This window comes from Melanotaenia boesemani, chromosome 14 (genome assembly GCF_017639745.1).
Source record: "Melanotaenia boesemani isolate fMelBoe1 chromosome 14, fMelBoe1.pri, whole genome shotgun sequence".
Classification (NCBI taxonomy): Eukaryota; Metazoa; Chordata; class Actinopteri; order Atheriniformes; family Melanotaeniidae; genus Melanotaenia; species Melanotaenia boesemani.
In genome coordinates, this window is record NC_055695.1 from 32,067,846 (window position 1) to 32,081,703 (window position 13,858).

The 13,858-nt window shown below is 41.6% G+C and overlaps 1 long non-coding RNA gene across 1 annotated transcript; it reads left to right on the forward strand.

The window, feature by feature from the left end:
* The first annotated feature begins 933 nt into the window (after positions 1-933).
* On the forward strand, positions 934-8,223 carry LOC121652504. Its single transcript, XR_006012622.1, has 3 exons — positions 934-1,027; positions 2,452-2,459; positions 8,214-8,223. It is a non-coding gene; the product is annotated as an uncharacterized LOC121652504 (long non-coding RNA).
* The last annotated feature ends 5,635 nt before the right edge of the window (positions 8,224-13,858 follow it).

Below are 13,858 nucleotides of genomic sequence, written 5' to 3' on the forward strand. Positions count from 1 at the left end.
CCTCAGCGTTTACGCTTCCTGGGCAGAGGCGCGTTCACTCCGGTACTCCGGCTGATCAGTCAGGTAAAAAGAATTCAATTTGTTTGGGTCATAAATCACACATGATTGAACCGTTTCCTTGATTTTAAATAAAAACTGACAGTTATACACCAGCAGTGAGTCAATGGTCCTTGTGACGTTAAAATAAACACAAACGAGACTGAGCAGAGCCAAGCGGTGACACAAGCACCCCGGCGCCATCTTGCTTTATAATGATGCTGATGTCGTGCTGAAGCAAGTATTTACAGACAGTACTTGACGTTGGCGTGGATGTTTACATACAAAATAAGTAAATCCCAGCCTTAACCCTGTTCCAGTACATGTCCTGGTTCTCTCAGTCTTGAGCTTTTTGGCCACTGGAACATGTCAGTGAAGCTGGAAGAGAGAGTGGGAATATCCCCACTGACCAAGATCTGAGCTTGTTGATGTCAGTGTCCTCTGATGAACATTGTTCTTGAAGGCTGAAGGTTTTGAAAGCTCTTCATATGACAAAACTGGATGGAAATTAACTTTGAAACAAAGCAGTTGTCCTAAAAGCAGACAAACTATTATATGATCAAGTCAGAAAATCCTGCTAATGAATGAAAAGCACCAGGATACCAGAACTGGCTCAGTTATTTTTTGGACTTCTTTTTCATTTCCAATGTATTTTTTATTTCTAATTTTTATTACAGTGTTTTCATACAGGTATGAAGTGTCCTAAGTTGACACTGTTTCCTGGGACTTTTTTGTGGCAGCATCTTATACATAATTTGGATATTTAGTTTACCTATTTTATGCTGAAATGAATGTTGATTTTTGATCGCACTAGTGATGACTTGCTTTGGAGAGGTTGCTTCCAGCTCTGTAAAATGATGGAGATTGCTTTCATATGATACCTTATTTGTGTGGTTTGCTTGAAGTGGAGAAATTAATAGAAGCTCTAGTGGACTGAGCTGTTCTCATGCTTGTCTTGCATTCCCATAAAATTGCTTGGGGTTTGAACTGTGTTTGGTTTGTATGCCAGTGTGTCTTAGTTGAGTTTCTCTCCAGCATTGCTGCTTCCTGGTCTGTGCAAACATGCTGTATACTGTAGTATTTCATGGTGCTTCTGATCAAGTGGGACTGTTGCACAGATTAATATGGAGTAAAGCCAAATGATTTTTCTTGCAGTGTGCCCTCACATACTCAGGATGGCTTCCAGATAAATGGCTGGAACAATGTCTTCATGATAATTTTAATGGCAAGCCCAGCTAATTTGGGTCAAATTGGATAGTGACCCAAACGCCACATGTGTCTCTCCTTGGGGAATACACCGCTCTACATCGCTTTGCCTCAGTCTGACAGACATGAGAGCTCTGACCATGGGCTGCTAGAAATCAAGATTAGTAGTGGTTGTTTGCTTTCTAGGTTGAAAAACCTATGATTCTGCTGCCCAGCAGCTGCTTAGCAGCCCTTATTATTTCATGGCTTTTTGGTCATTAAATTGTGTCAGTGTTGGCGGGTCTGCTCTCTTGTAGTTCAGTCGTATGGGGGCAGTAGAGTCCTGGAGGCCACAGCGGTGGATTGTAAGCCCGTGGAGCACAATCAGCCCAGGTGTTGAACCTTCTTAATTCAATACTGACTGAAGCCGTTTACAACAAGCCACACAAATCAGTGCTGAGATGCTGACAAGTAGGCTGGTTTATAATAAGGAGCCTGTAATTCACCAACAACACATTCACAGCTTGTTTCTTGTTTCTCAGGCCATAAGCATGAACCAATAACCTGATCAGTTCAATTATCTAAGATACAGGCACAAGTTACAAAACCTGCTGTTCATCAGGTCTGTTTATGAATTAACTCCTCCAAGAGTCTTATAATATTTTACTCTTCAGTTTAATATTTTTTTTTAATTTTATCTTATTTATTTGAACTTGTCCTGTCCAGCATGGTGGCAGCAGAATGATCGTCTAGCTGCCATGTTTGCTTTGCCAAGAGGAGCTTAATGTATACAAGGCTTCTCTTGGTAATTTTAGTTAGTTGGATTTGATGGCGCTCTACGGTAACTGTGTGATAGTATGTAGCAGCATCTTTTTATCATATATTTTGTGATGTGGTACATGGTGCCCTGGTTCCAAGGGTGTGCGGCTGGAACATTGGGGTGGGTGCTGGTCCATACCAGGCAGTTGTCAGGGGGGGCCTGCTGGTCCTCCTGTTCACGGTGTGGGCGCTCTGCCTTGCTGGGGGGGGGGCTGCCTCTGGGTTCTTGGGGCCCTGCTCTGGGATTGCTGCTGATCACCCGGGTCTCTGGGTCGCCCTAGTCTGCCTCTAGCCTCCATAGAGGCGTGGTCACATCTGCAGGATCACACTCATCTCTGATCCCTCCTCATTCCTCATCCTCTGCATGATGACAGAGTTACTGAGTCGTCCAGCGGATTTATACACTAAGAGATAGTTTGGTTTTCGTTTTTTTGTGTGTGTCTTTGGTACTTTGGTTGTTGTTGTGGTACATCTTGTTGTTGCTGTCTTGGTTATTTATTTTTACAAACTCCTGATGATTGCCCTCTTAGTTTACCTGTAAAAGCTGTAGCTCTGTTGTGTTTGTGGACAGGTGTAGCAGCTTGGATTGGCTTAGGCTGGATTGAAGAGTCATTGCATCTATCTACTGTATCTTTGTTTCCTCTTTCTTTTTCTACTTTCCTTTTTACTTTTCTTCATTACTCTACGTTTTTCTGTCCCCTCTAGTCAGGTCCAGGAAGATTACACAATATCCATAAAAAAAAAAGATAAAGCAATTTAAAGAAAGAAAGAAAAAAATATGACTATCAAGAGGAGCCTCACACCCATGAAGCCCCCCTTGGCAAAGCAAATTTGTTTTGCACAACACAGCAGCCAGACCATCATTCTGCTGCCACCATGCTGAACAGGACAAAAAAAAAAAAAGACAAAAAAGAAACACAAAAATGAACCCTGACCTGCAACGCTTGGCGAAAACGGGGCTCAACCTACCAAAGGGCATCATTACAAAATACATGATTTATTTTTACCTCCAAAGCAGAACAATTCTACACTCTGAACACCTTGGCCACAAAGAGGGTGAGGTAGATATCCACATTTTTTTTGTGTACTTAAATAGTACACATGAAATTTACTTACTTATACATAGTATTTAATGGAATATACACACACTGGATTCCTTAAAGTTGACTGATGTATAAAAGTGGTTTTCAGTCTTTATTAATAAATGATTTAATGAATGAATGAATGAATATTGTTATTTGTTTGTTGACTAATAACAGTCGAGTGGAAAGCCCATTGAGGGCTGCTGGATGTAGTCATGTCAGTTGGTCGATGCATGCAAAAATGATCTAATAAATTCAGAAAAAACAGAGTTTTCTTTTTTTCTTTTCTAGTGAATGCAAAACACTTCCATAGATGTTAGTATGCACTCATTTTTTTTTCTTGGTTGATAATATGTCACAGCAGGTTGACTCTTATTGCACTGCTTTATGGTTGATATCTAAACCAATATTATATTTAGCACATTACTAAGCAATTAAAAACTACTTATGGTTAGAAACACATAAACCCAATAATGAGCCAGCAGTGAACTACAGAGCTCTGCATCTCCCTTTGCAACTTGTTTTTACTACTTCAGTGCAGCAATAACACTCACAAATAACATTAATATTTGTTGGTAAAATATAATATTAGTTGATTAAGATAATACAACAACAATTTAAGCTTTTTCAGCTATTTTTCTTTTGAAAGTGCCTTAATACACTCTATCCATTTTGTTCTGACTTCAGGGGGATCCTCACCCTCCCTGGGGAGGTCTATTCAGGGATCCTGGAGAGGAGGGTCTGCCCGATAGCCAAACTTTGGATTCAGGAGAAGAAGTGTTGTTCTGGTAATGGAACAGTGACTGCCTGATTTCTGTCTCTGAACTAAAGGTAGTATAAAACAATGTATGGTGGGAAATATCATGCACAACACTTCTAGATGCCTCCTCATTGAGGTGTTCTGGGCACAATGGACTGGAAGGAGGACCTGGGAAAGACCCAGGACACATTGAAGGAACTACATCTCTCAGCCACCCTGTGAACACCACCAGATGCCCCTGAACGAACTGGAAGAAGTGGCCGGGCAGAAGAAAGTCTGGGCTTCCCTTCATAAGCTGCTGCTCATGCAAGCTGAGCTTGAATGCACTGAACAGAATGGATGGATGGATGGATGGATGGATGGATGGATGGATAGGTGGACGGAAAGAAGGACGGACGGATGGATGGATGGATAGATGGATGGATGATGGATGGATAGGTGGACGGACAGAAGGACGGACGGATGGATGGATGGATGGATGATGGATGGATGGATGGATAGGTGGACAGACAGAAGGATGGATGGATGGATGGATGGATGGATGGATGGATGGATGGATAGGTGGACGGACAGAAGGATGGACGGGTGGATGGATAGGTGGACGGACAGAAGGATGGACGGATGGATGGATGGATGGATAGGTGGAAGGACAGACGGGCGGATGGATGGATGGATGGATGGATGGATGGATGGATGGATAGATGGATGGATGATGGATGGATGGATGGATAGGTGGACAGACAGAAGGATGGATGGATGGATGGATGGATGGATGGAAGCAAAACGGCGCTTTTAACTGGTCCAGTCCGGACGGTCGTAGTTCTGCAAATGTTTTAATGACAAAAGAATTTCTTAACTTGATTTTTAAATTAAGTGATGTGCAGTAAAGGTTCCAGAGGATCAGCAACTTTTCACTCAGCCTACAAAAACCACATAGAACCACATTCAAAGAAACATGAGGGTTCTTCCATTATGCAATATTGTGGTGTATGAATTTGTTAGCTTTTGCCATTACTGAAGAAAGTTTTATTCCTGATGAGTTGGAGTTTAGTTTTTGTGTGTCGCACTCTGAAGCTGCTCGGTACACCAGCTGCCTCGAGGGAGAGCATTAAAAAACATCGTTTCAGAAATAGACCAACAGAGTTTCTGCCATGTTACTTTCTGTATTTTTCTTTGAAGTCTGATTTTTTTTCTTTTCTCGCTTTTTTGGGGTTGAATTTCATTTAACAGATGCTAAAGTAAAATGTTTAGCTTTGTAGTCAAATTGACAGATGAAATATTTCTCCTTGAAGTGGAAACCTATTGAAAAGTTGACAGTTAAGGCAAACACACACTCACTTACACACACAGATATATATTTATATCTAGACTGTTATATACTCATTACAGGGCACCTGCATAACAAATTAATGCTGACAGCTCTCTCTCCCTCCTCCTCTCTCTCTCTTCCTCTCTCAAAGAAACAGTCAAACACTAACACACAGCAGCATCATTCACAAATGGAAGCATTTTCATTACCATTAATTTGGCTGTGGATTAAAGCTGACCCATTTTTACTAATGGAGCCTGCTTTGGACAGGAGAGATGGGGGAATGAGGACAATCCAGATTAATGGTTATTATACACCTACATAAAAGTACCGCTGTACCAGCAAGGCTTGTTTGGCAACAGTTCACAACTGTCAAAATAAGAAAAATCTCCCAAGAGAACAAGAAAATTTGGCTTGTTAAGATTCTCCAAAACAAGTGAAAATATCTAACCTTTCTGAATCCAAGAATATCTTAAAAATTGTGTTTTCTTACTAATACCAAGTCAAATTTTATTGATACAAATACAAGATATGAGACTTCTTTTCTTGTCTTACATGAAATGAGAAATTATTACTTTGAAAAGCAATTTTACACTGGTAATGCTGGTTTGCAGCATAGATTTACTCATTATAAGGAATAAAATCTCAATAACAAGCCTGAATATCTTATTGAAATTAAAGACCAAAATATATAAAATAAGTGAAATAGAATAGAATAGAAATACTTTATTAATCCCTTCGGAGAGCCCTCAGGGAAATTTGGGTATAAATTTAAATAATAAAATTAAAAAAATAAAATACCGAGAAGAAATATCTTTCCAGGAAAAAATAAGCATTTATGACCTTGATCTAAGTTATTACATCTTACTTAGATGAAATACTGAAATATAAACATTCACCATTTTTTATTTTAACACTTCACATGGTGGCTTCTTAACACCTGTCGACTTACATTTTGTATTTTACAGACTTTAAACTTAAGTGTCAGAGAAATGCACTATTTAGAGGGATCAAATGTTACAGTGCAATTTTAGTGTCAGGGATTAAGGGGATTTGTGATTTTCCCACCAGCCACACCAAGGCCTTATTACTCAGTAGTTCATCTTAACTGTACGAGGTTATTTGTCTGTGTACACGTGTCACTTTAAACCTAGTGGAAGGATGTTGAAGGCAGCAGTCTGTTTAGAATTAGAAACAACCAAATTTAGCATGGCAATGAAAACTAACAAATAAAAAGAACACATAAAAGCAAATAAAGACACGCTGACACCTTCTTGTGTCAAGGTCTGTAAATGCATGATGAAGCTCAGTTAAACTGACTGAATTTGAAGAAGAAAAAATGGAAGCATTTCTTTTTTTACTTTATCAGGTCCACCTGTTCACCTGCTTGTTAACGCCAGATCTCAGTCCAGTAGAGCAGCTTTGGGATGTGGTGGAACGGGAGATTCTCATCATGGATGCAGCCGACAAACCTGCAGCAACTGTGTGATGCTGTCATGTCAATATGGAGGAAAGTGATGAATTTTCTTTAAAACTATAATACTGAAGCCTGCATGAAATGCTCCCGTAGAAAAGAAACTATTAACTGACATGTTTAATTCTGGTTTTTGATGCCAAACTTGTTTTTGTATGTTTAATTATTATAAATGATGACAGAAGTGGGATCACTTAAAGGTCCCATATTATGCAAAATTCACATTCTAAAGGTTTTCTAACCACCATATGTGTCCTCACTGCCTGTGTATGAGGCTCAAAAATAAGAAAATTCTGTCTCCTCTCTTAACTTAATTGCTCCACTTTTTAGCGAATGTGTGCTCAACTGACTGAGTCTGAGATCTTTCCCTTTGTGACATAACCAAGGTAAATAACCACCCCCCCCGGCTAGCTGAGCCTGCTCTCTAAGATCACAGCATGGGCACCAGCAAAAGCTGGAGCTCTCCCAGAGAGGGGCGTGGACAGGCTCGACTCGTGAACATTTAAAGGTTCAGACACAGAAACAGTCCGTTCTCCGTCGAGCTCACTAAAGCTGCTTTTGGAATGGCTAAAATTAAGGACCAAGGCTGAATTTGGAGTAATACACTTTAAAAACAATGTTGTTGGACCTCTGACACCCATAAGAAGTTGTTGAAATATATGTAGAATATGGGACCTTTAAAAGAGTTGTGCCAAATACCAGACTAAAGATTTTCCTCTTCTTAGCCTGAAAACCTTTGATATTTACTTGAAGCTCTGAATTTTGGATTAAATGGTTTGATACTGAAATGTGTGTTGTGCATGGCTGAAACAAAAAGCTGCCTTGGTTTTGGTTCGCAGGAACACACAGGAACACACACAGGAACACAAACAGGAACACACAGGAACACACAGGAACACACAGGAACACACAGGAACTTTTCAAACTGTCTTGACACTTTTTCAAAGCACGTTTTGCTCTGCTAAAAATAGAATTTAGAGTCTACAGCATGTACTGAAATTAAATGTTATATACATGTTTTTTTTTTTACCCTGTTGTTGAAGCCTACACATGACAAGGAGAAAGCACCCCTCCCTCTCATATGCAAATGAAAGTTAAAGCAGTATTATGAAGACAGCTGAGACATGTACATTTTAGCATAAGAAAGGTGAGCCTGGTGTTTGTGGATTTGAAGGTGTGATGCAACAATATTTAATTCATTCTCTGTGTTTGAAACTGGATGGCTTTTTAAACTTGACAGATTCAAAACAACACTAGCCCACAATCTACCGCACTGGAGAAATCCCTGGCTAGTAGAACCATGGGCACTGCACCCATGGAGGAATTGAGTGTTTTGACACCCACACTTTTCAGGGTAAGAGGGTCTTTTTTGCTGTTTTTTTGTATTTCTTTTGTAAACTTTTGTGCAAATGTTGCGCCTCTGTGCTGCGCGACTCTCCTCCCTCTCCTGTTGCTCCTTGAATCACGATGTGACTGTCGGTGATCAGCTGATGGGCTTTCCTGCCCCATCGTTTGTTGGTCGTTCAGCACTGAGAAGGAAACTAGCAGGATTTCAATGCAAAGCAGTTGTCCGTTTTTATTTTGTATTATTTTCATTATTATCTGAGGTTTGCTGGTGACAAGAATACAGCCAGATATCTAGCAAGTGTCAAGATTAAACAAAGGGTATCCTCTCTAAATCGCTGGTGCTGTGAAGATGTTGGATAAGCAGGTTTACCTTTTAGGAGCTATGAATGTGGTGAAGGGGAAAATATAAAGAGGTTCTGAAATCCAAATCAGAGCAGGACTCTTCTCTAACCAGGTGCTTGACAAGTAATAGAAAGGCTTCATATGCAGTGAAAGGTCTAGAAAAGCTTTGATTAAGGGGTCAGGCAGGGGCACTGACCAGGAAAAGGAGGGCACAAATGAGAATATTTTTGAAGGCCTAGATTTTGGTAAAAAAAAAGAAAAAGAGCTTTTTATTAGAACTTAAGGGGTCATCAAATGTTAAATTTAGAAAAACAAATTCAATATTTTAATTGTTGATTTAGAACAACATATTGAAGTGCATTCGATGCTGCATTCACTGACATTTGGGACATCTGAAGTTTACCTAAGTGAAGGTTAGTTTACACTTAATATTTATTAGCAATTCATTACCCAGCCATGTGTTTCTATGCAGATACACAGCTCTCTGATGGTGAAATTGACATTTTTTCAATTTGTTACCCCCAAGCCACCCCCCCCACGCTCGCCCATGCAACAAACCACATCTCCCACACTTCTGAAAAGCCTGAGTAGAACAACACAATGCTGTGAGCAAACCTCAAGGTCTGAAGCGTGTTATAAAATAGTGAATCTGTGTGGGCTTGTAGTCAGAAATTTTATAACGTCTTCCTCTGGAGCACAAAAGCTTAGCCTGTAGCAACGTTCTCTGGCGGCAAGCTGAAGTGATCACTTCCTGGGAAAAAAGACAACAACAGAATCAGAATTAATTTTATTGCTATTGTCAGTGGAAAGTTTCACAAACTAGGAATTTTTCTTGGTGCAATGGTGCAACATGTAACATGTAACATGGAACATAGACTAGTAAGGGAAATAAAATAAATGATAATGAAGACTTTAAAAAAGGCTATAAGGGAATGCAATAAAAACAATCTAACTAAACTGAAAAAGACTCCTACATAAAACACAACATACATGTAACAACAAACAATAGCGTGGGATGGTAAATATTAATGTTGTCTAGTAGCAGGTGAGTGTGGAGTGAATCACATAGTGCAAAAGTGCCAGTGCAAATGGCAGATGTTGATTGGTGTCCATGAGTCCGATACAAAGTTATTTAGTGTTGATGAGTTTGATGGCAGAGGGGAAGAAGCTTCCCATATGGCATGAGGTTCTGGTCCAGATGGACCGTACCCTCCTGCCTGAGAGGACAGGGACAAACAGACCATGTCCAGGATGAGAAGGGTCAGCAATCCGACCTGCACGTCCCCGGATCCTGTAGACATACAGGTCCTGTAGACATACAGGTCCTGGAGACACACAGGTCCTGGAGAGATGGGAGCCTGCAGCCAATCACCTTCTCAGCGGCACGCACAATGCGCTGCAGTCTGTTCCTGTCCCTGACAGTGGCTCCAGCGTACCACACAGTGATGGAGGAGTGAGGATGGACTCGAAGATGGCCGTGTAGAACTGCACCAACATCTTGGTGGGCAGCTTGATTTTTCTCAGCTGCTGCAGGAAGAACATCCTCTGCTGGGCCTTTTTTGATGAGGGGGCAGATGGTCGGCTCTCACTTGATGTCCTGGGTGACGGTGGTGCCCAGGAAGTGGAAAGAGTCCACAATGAAGATGGGGAAGTCAGTGGGGACGAGGGAGGACGATGGGGCTGTGATTTTCCTGAAGTCCACGATCATCTCCACTGTCTTCTGGGCGTTCAGCTCCAGGTTGTTGTGGCTGCACCAGGATACCAGCTGGTTCACCTCCTTTCTGTAGACAGACTCATCATTGTCTGAGATGAGCCCGATGAGGGTGGTGTCATCTGTAGACTAGATCAGTTTTACGGACTGATGGCTGGAGGTGCAGCTGTTGGTATACAGGGAGAAGAGCAAGGGGCAAAGCACACAGCCCTGAGGAGATCCGGTGCTGATGGTAAGAGTGTCTGAAACATAACGTGTATTCAATGACTTTAATGTAAATGTAGCATCTTTAAATGTGTTTTTAGAGGGTAGTGGAGGGGGTAGTAGTTATGTTAGCTCAAAGGTTGCTAGGTCAGTGGGGGTTCACTTATATCTAATTCAGTAAAACTATTTACTAACCTAAAATGCAGACTATTGAAGTCTGTCTGGAATAAGTGGGGACTAGATAAGGCTGAGCTACTTTTGTGGAAGGAATTAGATGGTGCTGGTTGGGGTCTGACTTTTATAAGGTAAGTCTCCCTTTCTTGTCACTGCCATAAAAAAAAAAAAAAAAAAAAAAAAATTGGTCTAAACATTTGTTGAACAATTTCAGAAAAATGTTGACATTGAAGATCCTACCATCTACATTGTATAATTTCATGAAAAGATTCAGAGAATCAGATGGAATCTCTGTGTGCATGGGAGAAGGCTGAAGGTCTAAAGTGGATGCTGGTGATCTTCTGTATTAAAAGCAAACATGGTTCTCTCCTGGAAATCACTGAATGGACTCAGGAAAACGTCCAGAAACCACTGTCTGTAAACACAGTTCACGCTGAAATCCACCAATGCAGGTTAAAGCTCCATCATGCAAAGAAGAAGCCAGATGTGAACAGGATCCAGAACCAGTGTCGTCTTCTCTGGACCAAAGCTCATTTAAAATGGTCTGAGGCAAAGTGGAAACCTGGATGAAGATATGAACTAGTTTGTGGAAAGCATGGACAGCGTGTCCTGCAGACTAAAGAGGAGAGGGAGCATCCAGCTTGTTATCAGTGGACAGGTGAAAAGCTGCATCTCTGATGGGATGGGGCTGCATTAGTGCCTATGTCGTGGGCAGCTTCCACATCTGTGAAGCTCCATCAATGCTGAAAAGTACATGGAGGTTTTAGAGCAACATCTGCTCCCATCCAGACAACGTCTCTTTCAGGGAAGGCCTTGCAGATTTCACCAAGACGATGCTGAACCACATCCTGCATCCATCACAGCAGCATGGCTTCACAGGAGAAGAGTCCGGCTGCTGAACTGACCTGCCTGCAGTCCAGACCTTTCACCAGTACACAACATCTGGAGCATCATGGAAGCAGAAATCCAGCTACCAAGGTCCAGGACTGTAGAGCAGCTAGAATCCTGCATCAGACCAGAATGGGACAACATTCCTCCCCTAAAACTCCAGCAACTGGTCTCCTCACTTCCCAGACGTTTCCAGACGTTAGAAGAAGAAGAGATGCTACACCCTGCTGAACATCACCCCGGAACTACTTTTTACACCATGCTGAACATCACCCCGGAACTACTTTTTACACCATGCTGAACATCACCCCGGAACTACTTTTTACACCATGCTGAACATCACCCCGGAACTACTTTTTACACCATGCTGAACATCACCCTGGAACTACTTTTTACACCGTGCTGAACATCACCCTGGAACTACTTTTTTACACCATCACCCTGGAACTACTTTTTACACCGTGCTGAACATCACCCCGGAACTACTTTTTACACCATGCTGAACATCACCCTGGAACTACTTTTTACACCATGCTGAACATCACCCTGGAACTACTTTTTACACCGTGCTGAACATCACCCTGGAACTACTTTTTACACCATCACCCTGGAACTACTTTTTACACCGTGCTGAACATCACCCCGGAACTACTTTTTACACCATGCTGAACATCACCCTGGAACTACTTTTTACACCATGCTGAACATCACCCCGGAACTACTTTTTACACCGTGCTGAACATCACCCCGGAACTACTTTTTACACCATGCTGAACATCACCCTGGAACTACTTTTTACACCATGCTGAACATCACCCTGGAACTACTTTTTACACCATGCTGAACATCACCCTAGAACTACTTTTTACACCATGCTGAACATCACCCTAGAACTACTTTTTACACCATCACCCTGGAACTACTTTTTACACCGTGCTGAACATCACCCCGGAACTACTTTTTACACCATGCTGAACATCACCCTGGAACTACTTTTTACACCATGCGGAACATCACCCTGGAACTACTTTTTACACCGTGCTGAACATCACCCTGGAACTACTTTTTACACCATGCAGAACATCACCCTGGAACTACTTTTTACACCGTGCTGAACATCACCCTGGAACTACTTTTTACACCATGCTGAACATCACCCTGGAACTACTTTTTACACCATGCGGAACATCAGCCTGGAACTACTTTTTACACCATGCTGAACATCACCCTGGAACTACTTTTTACACCGTGCTGAACATCACCCTGGAACTACTTTTTACACCATGCAGAACATCACCCTGGAACTACTTTTTACACCGTGCTGAACATCACCCTGGAACTACTTTTTACACCGTGCTGAACATCACCCTGGAACTACTTTTTACACCATGCGGAACATCAGCCTGGAACTACTTTTTACACCGTGCTGAACATCACCCTAGAACTACTTTTTACACCATGCTGAACATCACCCTGGAACTACTTTTTACACCATGCGGAACATCACCCTGGAACTACTTTTTACACCGTGCTGAACATCACCCTAGAACTACTTTTTACATCGTGCCGAACTTAAATAAAAGTGGGTGTGTAAAGTAAATGATGGAATCACATTTACACACGACATTTAAAACCACTACAACAGATCTGACCAGGTTGGTCAAACCTGCTACAAACCTGCACAATTTGAATGCAGTTACAACATTTTATACATACCATTGCATTTTCATGCACTTTGAACTGGGATAAACACATTTACATCATTTTTAACTTTCATAATCTACCTAACTTTTAGTGCAGGTTTCTCTGTAATTTCTGCTGCAGCATTTTTATCACCACATTCGAGTCTCTTTTAAACAATCAATTTATCCCGTTCTTCAATAAATTTAATACAATTCTCTGTTTAAAGACAGATGAAAAATCTTACAGTTTTGGTGTTTCTTTAAGAGCCTGCTGTGGTGAGGGCGGGGTGGGAAACTGGTGACTCTGGAGTTCCCCATAAGGCCGCTAGGCGCGTCTCTGCTCCATGAAAACAGAAACTGTGTGCTGTAGGAGAGGTGGTGGAGGAGGAGGAGAGGAGGCAGGACCGAGAGAGAGAGAGAGAGAGAGAGAGAGAGAGAGAGAGAGAGAGAGAGAGAGGACGGTGTTTTATCAGCCAAGTGCAGCCTGATTCGTGAGGAGCGGACGATGGGGGGAAAAAATCCCTCTCTTGTTTCTTTTTCTCTAACATCAGCTTCATTAAAATGTAGACCGGTGCGCGTCTAAATACCCGGAGCATGATGGTCTCTTCTCTTCTGTCACAGGAAAATAATTTTTTTATTGTAGTTCTGAATCTGAAAAAAGGAGGAAAAACATCTTGGAATAACGGCGCACTTGTTTTGAACTAAAAGGGTTTCCTTCATATTTTTCGGCGCGTGTACAATTGTTGGACCGCATCAACCCGAGTTTCTACCCTCTGGAGTGAAAAGTGCGCCAGTCTCATTTCCAACGCTTCAGCGCCAGGAATTTTCTTCTTTCAAGGGAAAGG